This window comes from Rhamphochromis longiceps, linkage group LG17 (genome assembly GCF_057381845.1).
Source record: "Rhamphochromis longiceps isolate RC_006_pf linkage group LG17, R_longiceps_female_GT1.1, whole genome shotgun sequence".
Taxonomy (NCBI): Eukaryota; Metazoa; Chordata; class Actinopteri; order Cichliformes; family Cichlidae; genus Rhamphochromis; species Rhamphochromis longiceps.
The window spans coordinates 33,320,966-33,332,582 of record NC_140573.1 but is presented as its reverse complement, the minus strand read 5'-3'; positions in this window follow the sequence as shown (position 1 = coordinate 33,332,582).

Genomic DNA, 11,617 nt, shown 5'->3' with positions numbered 1-11,617 from the left:
TAAGAATAGGAAACTGAGGCTACAATTTGCACATGCTGTCCTGCACGGGCATCTCTGAAGGCAAAAGGGGTTCCAACCTGGTACTAGCAAGGTGTACATCATAAAGAATTCTGATACCAATTTATGGAGCTGATATGTGGTTATTTTAGAGCTAAAATGAGAGACCAACTTCTTATGAATGTGTTTTAGAGTACGGTCAGAAACTGGTCACAAAGAAATGCCTTGAATTTGCTTTGCAGATTGTTCTATAGTAGTTTCTACATTATGCTGTGTTAGAAATTGTGCATGTAGCTTGGTAGATATATTACAACACACACTGACATAGTTTTGATTTTCCAGTATTAGTTTATAAGATTGTTTGGGCCACTTTTAAACTGTTATGTACAAAAAGAAAAGAAAACTAGTTTGAGTTGTCACCAGAAATATATCAAATCTACTACTCGTTGTCTCCCTCATTTATTTAAGAACATATCAGAATATTACAGCTCATACAATATTTATATGACTCACTATAGCTTTGCATTACAGAATGACAAATGACCACAGTCTGCTATGTATTCCCTAAGCTTTCATTTCCCTATGAGAAAACTGCAGACAGTAAACAAAGGAAGATTAGCACCACAGTAAATGGTCCGCTCCATCATTCGCTAATAAATTGTGCAAGATGGGGCAAGTGCTAGTGGGAGGAAATACTCAGATGTTTGCCTTCTATGTTCATTTGTCAGCCCTGTCGGTGAAGCAGCGGTAACCTTGCAGGGGCCTGCCAGCACGAGCTGCACTGCGGTACAGCTAAAAGGGGGAGGAGTTGGGAGGTTGAGTGCCAATCAACATCAGCCCTCCCGGACAAGGATTTTAAGGTCAAAACTGCAGGGGGTACGTGCACAGCTTTTGCACATCATTCAGTTCTCAATATTCTGCCTTATGAAACAGATCAGAAATGAGAAGAAGGAGATGGTGCGTTAAATATAGAGGAGAGAGAGAGTTAAAACTCAGAGGTAAGAAAACCCTGTCAAACCATTTTTTCAGAGAAATGGTGATCTTATTCAGACTATATTTGAGAGCAAAATTCCTTTAGGGATTCACTGGGAAATCTATCAAAGCCCCACGTGATTTCAGGCGGTGGTTACATTTTTTAAAATCTAATTAACAATAACCCACAAAGCAATTAAAGCTCAGTGACAACGGTTCCGTCTACATCTACAAAACCACCCTGGACACAGCAAAGAAAAGACACATAGTGTGCTTCTGCAAGTGCATAAGATATAATGTAGCACGATATGCCAGAAGGCTGCTTTGAGGACTAATATGAATGTATTTTTCTTGTTCAGTGCTGAGGTTTTGTACACGTTCTACATATCTTAAGCAGAGACCAGATTTAAAGAGCATATCTTATGATCCAAGCTTGTTGGTAACATGTAACATAAGACAGAAAATCCATCACCTCAAAACATACTTAATAATTTAATGAGTCTACTTGTCAAATAGCAATATGCTAATTTCAGAGCTAGAAGCCCATTTTTAGGGCATGAAAATGAAGTCAGGCTGTTATCCTCCAGGGGGCAGTGGTGTACCATAAAAGCTTTAGTTACGTGGCTAAAGCTCAAACACTGTACTCAAGTTGACTTTGTCTTTTAATAAATATAAAATTCGTCATCATGCACGTTTTAAAATGGATTAGCTCTCATATTAAATACATTTCAATACTATCGTCTCTTTTTGCTAATCACCCCTAATTCACCAGCTCTTTGAACTGTTTTGGTGACAAATACCACAATTTCCAAGCCCTGGTTTTAACAGGAGTTGAAAAAGCTAAGTAAGATCCAGATCCTTTCAACAATAGCTTCCTTGTCTGTTCACAGCTTATGCGCTTTTGAGAAATGATCTAGTTTCTTACATCTTCCTCATGACTTAGCTAATGGTGAGCAGACTCAAAAATGATGTCATAATGATGGATAATACAAGAAGCCCATGTTATTTATAGACCAGCAGAGAAATAATATGTCTAAATAACCAACAGGAACAGGTGCCAAGAAACATGAGGTTTGTTTGCTGCTGGAGTAGAGCAGGGAAGTGGGCCACACTGACACATCTCAACTGAACATGTTTAATACACAGAGAAAGAAAGGATTTATTCACAGAGCTGCAGCAGTGGTAAACAGGCACAAGAGAGGCCAGCTTTTGCTTTACACTGAGGCTATTGTCAGGGATGTCAGCAGCCAGGGGAAACTCCTATCCACTGGCGTGAATAAACCAGAAGTTCATGCTTTACTGAAACTAGAAATTTCTTTACCCCTCAGATCTTTTAATAATGTCTGGAATAAAGTACACAGCAAGAAAGGCAGTGTTATAGTAAATGCTGAGTATGCTAGATGTTTTAGATTAGCAGCTTATTTGCTACAACCTCACTTGGCAATGAAAAGCACGAAAATGATGCAGTGTTTACTGCCCAATAAGATATAGTGAAAATTAAGCTTTAAGTCTTCAGGCTCTTTTCATACCAAGAATAGCATCGTAAGCATGCTAACACCTTCAGTTGATGGCATTAGCATGCTACATTTGCCACTATTTTTCCTTCTCACTCTTTAGCATCTCAAATTTTAGACTTAATAACAGAAACTTTCGAATTAGGTAATAGGCCTAATATTTAAGAAAATTAACTTACTCAGAAGTAAGGTAACATTTTGAGAGAAATGAAAATGTTACGTTAGCTGCCAATAGGGTTGCCAACTCCCTGAAAAATAAATAAGGGACACCTCGTGGCCAGGGCCGGGCGACCCAGTTGTCTTCACCCTTCCCAGTGTGGTGAATTTTCTAGCTCTTTTTTTGTGTGTGAAATTATTTTTTTTAACCCTTTGACTTGAATTTGATTTAAGTAGATGTGTATTCTTTGTGATATGAACACATGTGAAACAAATGATCATTTAGCCATTTATTTTTAGCTCAAAATGACAACATTAACACAGTAAAACAGGTCTCTTTCTTAAACAGAAGCCTGTCATGCTTAACTTTTGAGAATATAAGTAAATCTTTCTTTAAAAGAACTCTGTCCTGCTTAACTTAAAATAATAGAAAACAATAGAAAGAAAAATATTCTTGTAACAGTGCACATTTAGTGCATTTAGTACAATTGGCTTCAGCTGAGGTATTATTTCAGCTTTTCTAATGCTAATCAGCTGCTCCCGTTTGAAAACCCGCTTGTTCCCATGATTACGCATCTTAACTCATCATCATTATTCATCTATGTATTACTTTTATGTATTAGTCATCTATTTGTTGTAATCATCTATCCTTGCAGTCGTTTATTACACAAAATAAATTATATTATCACACTTCTGGCCACATAGCGCTGATATTCACTGCACATGCCCATATTAACTTTTTCCAGCCAGGTGTTTTCCTTTTCCCATTCTTCCCTTTCTCTGAGGGGAACAAACATTGCTGCTCTAATGCTGGGCTCACACTGTGCGGTTTTAGGCCCATTTTGAGCCGATTTTTGAGTGATCGGACCGATTTTGGCCTTCATCGTGCGTCGTGTAGTATACGTGGGGTAACGAGAAGTGATTAACACCTCACGACCAGCTCCCGATCATCAATCGCTCGTGAGCCGCTCACACTGCTCGCGCGCAAACACGTAAACGCCGTGAAAAAGACGGAGCAGCACGGCTGTGCAGCGTGTGATCTGGACACAAGCGATGGAGGCACAACTTGTAGAACTTTGAAAAGCTCACCCGAGCCTTTTCGATGTGGCCTCACAAAATTATCACGACCACAACAACCGTGAAAATAGTTGGATCTACATCGCTGCTAAATCACAGCTGCCTGATCATGTTTTTCATTAGCAATTTAGCAAAGTTGATGGTGGTGGTGTGTCTGTGTGAGTGAGAGACAGAGAGCGAGCGACAGATTTTCTGTTATAACCTTCATGTTATGGAGGCACAGTGTGAGCACTCAGGTCGCATCAGAGCATCGGGTCGTATAGTGTGAGACCTGCATCGTGACCTACCAACTTTTAACCCCTGCGAGTCAATCGTGCAGTTTGAGCAGGAGCTGAATAACGTGACTGAAAAAATCGCACAGTGTCTGCCCAGCTTTAGGTGTACTGTCGTCCGAGACTTGCACCGCAGTGTCGGCGTTTGTTTCCCTGTTGGCCATGCTTCTTGTTGTGGTCATCTGTTGTCTTCCGGTATTTTCTCCGTAAGCGACCTTTCCTCGACCAATGAGATGAGCGGTAATCTGAATTGTCATACTCGAATTGTCATAAGTGTGCTGTCAGCTCATTGGTCACAAAGCAGGAGAGGGGCTGGGAATTATGTTTTCAAACAAAGCGTTAATTCCATAAACATTTATAGACTACTTTTGATTCTCACTGTATTACGGGACAAAGTGCGTCCCTTATTAGCTCAATACGGGACGTGTACTTTTGTTTCTAAATACGGGACGATTCCGTATTTTAAGGGACGGTTGGCAACCCTAGCTGCCAAACTGAATCACTGCTTTAAGTCTGAAGGAAGTCCTTTGTTTTTAACCTAGGCTGAAGTTGTATGAAAGCTTGTTACTGATACTGATTTTGCTTGGCGTTTGTTTTTTGGGGGGCTAATATCTAAATATTCTTATATAATAACTCAAAATTCCAAGTTGCCTATCTAAAAATGTTGATATAATAATGAGAAATTTAGAGTTGATATCTAAATTTTGACTTACTAAGTAGTCTCAAAAGTTCAACTCAGAATTCTGAGATCAGTTGAAATTTTTAGATAAGTCAAAACATGACCTTGACATGATTTAAACTGGTTTGACTTTGATCTTAAAATACAAAATGAAATCAATGTTAGCGTCTTTCGTTTGGATAGTCCTTACACCCTGGCTTAAAAGGTGTAGCAAAGGTTGTTGGGTGTAACTGCAGAATTTAGCATCAAAACAATTATCTGACATGCTACATTTGGAATGAGTGAATGCAAAGGTGTTCTAGTGATTATTTCTTCTTTATATGCACACATTGTTTATGTCTCGTTATCTCTTAGGAGTGGAGTAATAAATGGCCTAAGTGTTCGGAGTCATTGCTCTTGATCTGAAAGGAAATCTTTGTTTTAATGGCTGCTTTATTGATGTAGTTCAGGTGATTAGCAAGTATCTTCTGTAAATGCACATGTGAATTTTATAAGTTCTGTTCTGCATAATCTACCCGTTATTGACGTTTTCCACAGAAGCTGTTTTGACAAATACCAGGTAAACACAGGTGTTGCTAAACACATTAATGAACGCTCTGTGCATAAACAGATATTATTGTAATTAGTAACACCTGTGTTTGCCTGCTAATTTATGTTAAAACAGCTTCTGTGAAAAACGTCAATAACAGCTAGATGATGCAACAGAGCTTAAAAAATTCACATGTCCAAAGCAGCATGAGAAACCTGAGCTGATCTTGCTTTCAACATATAGTTTATGCTTTGACCCCTTGAGTAAACTATGAATTAAATCTATAATTGTAACCTTTATTAAGAAACCACTAAAGTTACATCGGATCTTCCGAGGCATGTCTAATCACGTTTACAGTAAAATTTAGTTTAGATCATAATTGGTCTGTTAAATTTTAAATGATACCTGACTGTTGAGCGACAGCTTATCCTGTTTCGACTGGTATAAAAGGAGTAATTCATCAAAAACTTAACTCGTGTTGGTTTTAGAGGCAGCTATTGTTAACAAGCTATGCTGGAGGCACTACCTGCTCATTAGGTGGTATAACCTGCAGCTGTGCTTAGCTTTTGAAGATCTTCATCCTGCTTGAACACATGGGCACTTGTTCTTAGGCTGAAAGGGTGTGTTGTGTGTGCACACACTTGTCTTGAGGCAGAACAGAGAGATCTTATAAAAGTGGGACAAAGACACGTCTCAGACAAAGCAGAGCTTCTCAAGTCTGTGCAGACACCAGCTCACCTGAATTGAAGCTAGGAATAAAAAAAAAAAAAAAAAGTGTGATGTAGAAAATGTGGTCTTAGCTGTAAAGCTGCAGATTTAACCATCACAGTTTTTCCTGTGGGGGGAGGATAATTTATCCAGTTACTAATAAAATCAGTTTAGTTGAACTCGTCAACTAACCTAAGTATAACTGGTGCATTTGCATCATCTTCAAGGCCCAAGGTATAAAGCCCAAAGCAAAATCTACTCTAAGATATCCCTGAGTTGATTTCAAATATATGCAATCTCAAATCAATGTGGATCTTCTGCTTAACCATCTCCAGTTTGCCTAAACATTTTAAGGTATAAGATGTGGATATATATGTGGCAGTTGTGAAATTTTGGCTCCTTTTATCAAATACTTTTCAGAATGCCTTTTTTAATGGTCTGTCAACTAACCTCCAGCATCTTTTTTTTGCTGAGAAAATGTTTTAATGTGAATATTTCAAAAACTATTAAAGATAAAAGCCTGAAATTTTCACTGGCTTTTCTTAATATGAAAATGAATCAGTAGATATAGATAAAATATAACAAAAAAGGCATAACAATAACAATTTTCATGAAAATCAGAGGTGCTTGAGCAAAAAATGTTCTTAAAATGTGAGATTTTAGATGCAGAGGCCAACAGGGGGAAAAACTACATCTGTGACTTTGTTGATTCCACCAGAATGCAAGCTTTGTGCGTAAGCTTTGTTCAAATTACACAAAGAAAAAAGGTGAACGTGTGTGTATGTCAGTCTTTAAAGGTGAATGATAATAGTGAATTATGGGGACATATTGAAACTATGCAGACTCCTAATTTAAGATTTAAAAAGTCACTTTAAATCCTATGTAAATCTCATTTCCACTCCAGATACAAACCGTAACGTCCAAATAGTGGCAGACTTATTGTTACAGGACAGCCACGTATCCAAATGCATTTTTATGGAGGCAGCAGGTACGGTCACAATCATTATTACTCATTGAACATTCAGCCACTTTTACACGTGCAGTGGTATTTATATCTCGTAGAATTTTCTGATATGCCGTGGCCCCTGTGACTGGTTTTTGGTCACTCTTGTGCTGCTTTTATATATTTGTGTGCAAACACCTCTGCATGTGAAAAACCTGGGCCTAGTATAATCTGTCAGTTTAAACTGAGAGGATGACTGAGAACCTTCACAGACATGTCAGTTTAAACGTTTCCACTCTGAGACATAATATGAAATTTTTACCTAAGAAGAAAAGATCAGCTCACTACTCCTGTGAGGGCAGGAGGGAGAGCTGAGGACTGAGCACTTGAGGGAGCCCAACCCGATAGAAGGAGTCAGCCAGGTAGAGAGAGACCATATTCTTTTAAGTCCTCAAACCTCAAGGTCTGCTTTCATGCACATGTCACTGCAACAAGAAGTAATTGGTGGCTGGCTGAGCCACACACAGCAGACAGGTCAACAAGGATGAAGACCAGGAAAAGGGAGGCAGTGCGAGAAGAGTGGAGCGCTTTTGAAATTCAGCAAGTGCGAGTGCTTGCTTGACTCCTAACTGATTGGGGTCAAGGAGGTTGTGTTGTGGCTGGTACACAGAAGGCTGGTTAGAAGAAGGCATGCTGAAGAGTTTGAGAAAAAGAGTTGGATTTTGGTATGTAGGCCTGACAGCAGAGGGGTCAGGAGCTGGCTTCTTGGCCTGATTGCAAACAAAGCGCTCCCTCACAGATATAGGGAAGGACAGAAGGTCAGCGGCAGTGGTCTGATGAAGGGGATGCTGTTGGAGAAAGTAGCTGGTTGTGCCAGAAAGAAATTTCAAGAATTTGTCAGAGTGCTGAAGAGAAACGAGAACTTGTGTGTGGGTGAGTCCACTGTCCTCATGTCCCCCTCCATGCTTTTATTCTTGGACTTTACTGTAGTAGCTTTACATGATTACATTCAAAACAATCCAATTTATATTTGAGACTTGCTGCACCCCCTTTGTTTATATCCGATCTGAAACAAGCTACTTAGAAGAAATTATTGCATCAACACGTGTTTTCCTCATGGAAACAGGGTGTTTTGGGCTTAAACATCTCTATCCAGAATCTAACTCAAATCCTTTTTCTTCATAACAAATTCATGCCAGGGGATGCTCCAACTCTCTAATTAACTAAGCCCAGTTTGCGTCTAAATCAGAGCTATGACTCTATCAGTGGCACTCTGGCTGTACCCTGCATGGTGTTTGAAGATGGGCTTTAAATCTTGAAAGCATCTGTCAAATCTCGACACCACTGCCTGGAAGAAAACAAATCACAAATCACTGCTACAGCTGAAGCTCGTGTTGGGGATTAATTGCAGAGTTTGGCTCTAAATGGATATACAGACCTACAACAGTGGAGAAAATGAATGGGAAATACAGATTATGTAGGAAGAAGAGCAAAAAAAGAAAAAAACTGCTTTTCTTCCAGTTGGGACCATCAGCAGCAGAACCACAATTAAATTACACTATACTGAAGGTCATTTGTGTTTCTGCCTGATCAGCACAACAGGCAGCTGTCATGATTAACACTGTGAGACATGAATGCTTGAGTGCTCAGTAGAATTTTAAATAAGGACACATACAAAGTGTTCAAAAGAAAATGTTCTGTAAATGAAACAAGTTGCTGCATGGACAGGACAAGGGGGAAAAATAACACTTAATGCTTCAATTATTTAACATTTCAAGGAGCATGTATGTGATATAAATGCCCTTTTTGCATTATTTTAATTCTGTTGATAGGGTGCATACTGAAAGGAAAACAGAACTCATTTGGTGGTATATCTTCTACATTTGTCTACAAACCTTCAGTGAGTCCATCTGCTGTGCATTATAGCATTGCTAAAACACACATGCATTTACGTTCCAGTAGAAAGTAGTCCCCTTGAATCAATACTGTTTGTTATTTATTCCTGCTGTCTTACTCTTTGTATTTTACTCCTGCACCATCCGTAATGTTGCTGTGCTTGCACAAGGACAGTAAAGGGCTATTCTATTCTATTCTATTCTATTCCATTCTTCTCAATGGCCGCTTTTTGCAACTGCAAGTTTTGCACTGAGTGAGCAGAAACAGTCTTCTAAGATGAGTCCATGCAGCCCTGCAGAGTCCTTACTTCTGCCCACCTGACTCTCACTTGGACCTTTCTCAAAGGACTCCATCGGCTGTTGTTGTGTCAACGCTCGTGAACATCTTCCGATGGCTTTCTGGCATTCGAATCGTCTCAAGTCAATTGGAGCCTCAATCGGAACTGTCACCGCAAGATCTGCGTTTGGCTTCAGCGCTTTGCGTGGTTGCTGACCTGAAGTGTATTTGCTGTTGTTGTCGTTCACGTGCTGTCAGTCACTCAATCACCTTTGGCCTCAGGACATTTAATCTGAACAGCAGAGGTGGAAAGACAAAAGTATTCTACTCCAGTAGAAGCACTATTACTCCAACATTAACCTCCTAAGACCCGAACTCTTTCATGGCATGCATTTTTAATTTCTCTTTGCTATTTGAGCTGATTGGGACCTGATGAGTGTAAAAACTAAGAATTACCAGATTTTTTTTATACATGATTTTTGTTTTGTGGAAAAAAGAGATCCACAAATGAAGACATTCATTTTAAATTTCTAGAGAACAGTGGCAGTATAATGTCCTCATAAGTGGAAATCAGGCTCTTGTAGAGCAAAATTTAGCATTTTGGTCAAGACAACCCAAAATGTGTTGTCTACATATGTGGACGTCAGGTCCTAAGAGGTTAAGAACAATCAGTGCTCTTATAAATGGGCTTCAGCAAACGGAAAAAGTAGTTTAATTCAACTGTACTCAAAGTATTGCCTTTTTTAAACAGGATAAGTTGTGGGGGGAGAGCATGTGAATGTCAGATTGGTTGTTTGTGAATTTTATCAAAGGACTGGAAATTTCAGTGTAGGAACTCGGGAATACACGGCCATGCAGGACACTTGCAATACTTTGGAAGGTCATTTCAGTGCACGCAATCCCACAAAACTGGGTGTCACAAACCACACAAATGAGGCATCGACTGGATTCTGTAGAGCATCCTTCTTTTTTTTCTCCTTGCTTCGGAGAGCCGTGGCCGCGGGCTTGGTCTCAGTGCAGCAGCTAATCAGGAAAGCAGTGTCAGCTGGACTCGGCCTGTTTACAGGAAGCAGACACAAAGAGACGTTGGCAAATGTCATGCACAAATATGTGCTGAACGTGTGGCAGAGTGTGGAAATTGTGACCGTTTCACACGAGTATCAAACAAATAAGTAAGCGTCTGAGGCTCAGGCACTGCTTTGCGCTCCTCATTGCCACGTCATGCTTTGACACTCAGACGTTGACGCTGAAGTCTTCGCCCGTCTCCTGTAGGATTCACTAAACAGCTCAGCATGTGTACGCTGCATTCACAGAGACCGGACTGAGATGTGACACTGAAGTCTTCTTTGCCCGAATGGGGACTGGCTGTATTTGGGTCTGGCAATGAGCTGCCATTGAGGATTCAGTGTGAATAAAAGTTCTCGAAAAGCAGCGTGTTCAACCAGGGGAAATGGACAAAGACCCCCACCAATCAGGTTCATCATGAGCTTGCCAGCATCTGCCTGTGGCACACGTCTGAATGCTCTCGCTGCCATCACACCGCTGGTGCCGTTTGCGTGTGCAGGGGTTTCCAGTGGTACCAGGGCTCAGTCATTTAAGTCATTTAAGCCGTCTGCTGGATGTCTACCCTGTGAATGCAATGTGTCCATCCCTGTGCAAATACACACACACACACACACACACACACACACACACACACACACACACACACACACACACAAATGCAGGGGGAGCCCGGGAGACCCAACCCTATCCCATCCGTGCGCCTTACGGGCTTTCCTCCCCTTGCAGGTGAATATGGGATTGCGTGGACTGAAATGACCTCCCAAAGTATCGGAATCAGCATGGCCATGTTTTCCTGAGCTCTGACTGTATTTGCCTTCCTTTGACTAAAATCACCAACAACCAATCTGAAAGCTCAGTCCTCTTGTTAGCTGTCTGCCATGTTCTACTTCAATGTGCCCCAGTCTGCCGTAATTCCAAAGCCACGGTGACCTGTGAGGGAATACCTATTGTAACCACTGATCTCTCTCTCACACACTTACACACACTTAGACACACAGTTTGCAAAGAGAAGGCAAAGGAAACAAAAACATAACAACAAAAACAACAACAAAAAGCAAATGCAGAGAGTTGACGTTCTTCTGACAACAGTGGGAAGGCAGCGTAACGAACTCTGCCGCATTCATGACAAGTTAGACCAGAGAGTCAAACATCAGACCCAGGGGCCAGAACAGGCCCATCACAGATTCCAGTCTGGCCCACTGAAAACTGAGAAGGGATGCATAAATGTGGGACTTTTCACTGGATTTTTTTTCCGTTCCACAGCTTACAGAGCTCCTCCACAGCCACGCACAGCACACTTGAGTAAAGGAGTCATGGGTCATGAGCAACCAGAACTTTGTCTCTAATGTTGCGCCTGTAGTTTGTGCATTGTGAGCCGAAAGACTGGCGCTTGTGTTGTGTATAAAGAGGCAAATCACAACAACAGTTGCCTGAAGGTGCTTTCTGTTGTAAAGTACAGCCATACAATTATCCACAGAAAACAGAGACAGCCCCAACAGTCATATTACACCTGTCCCTAATCACCATCACCAC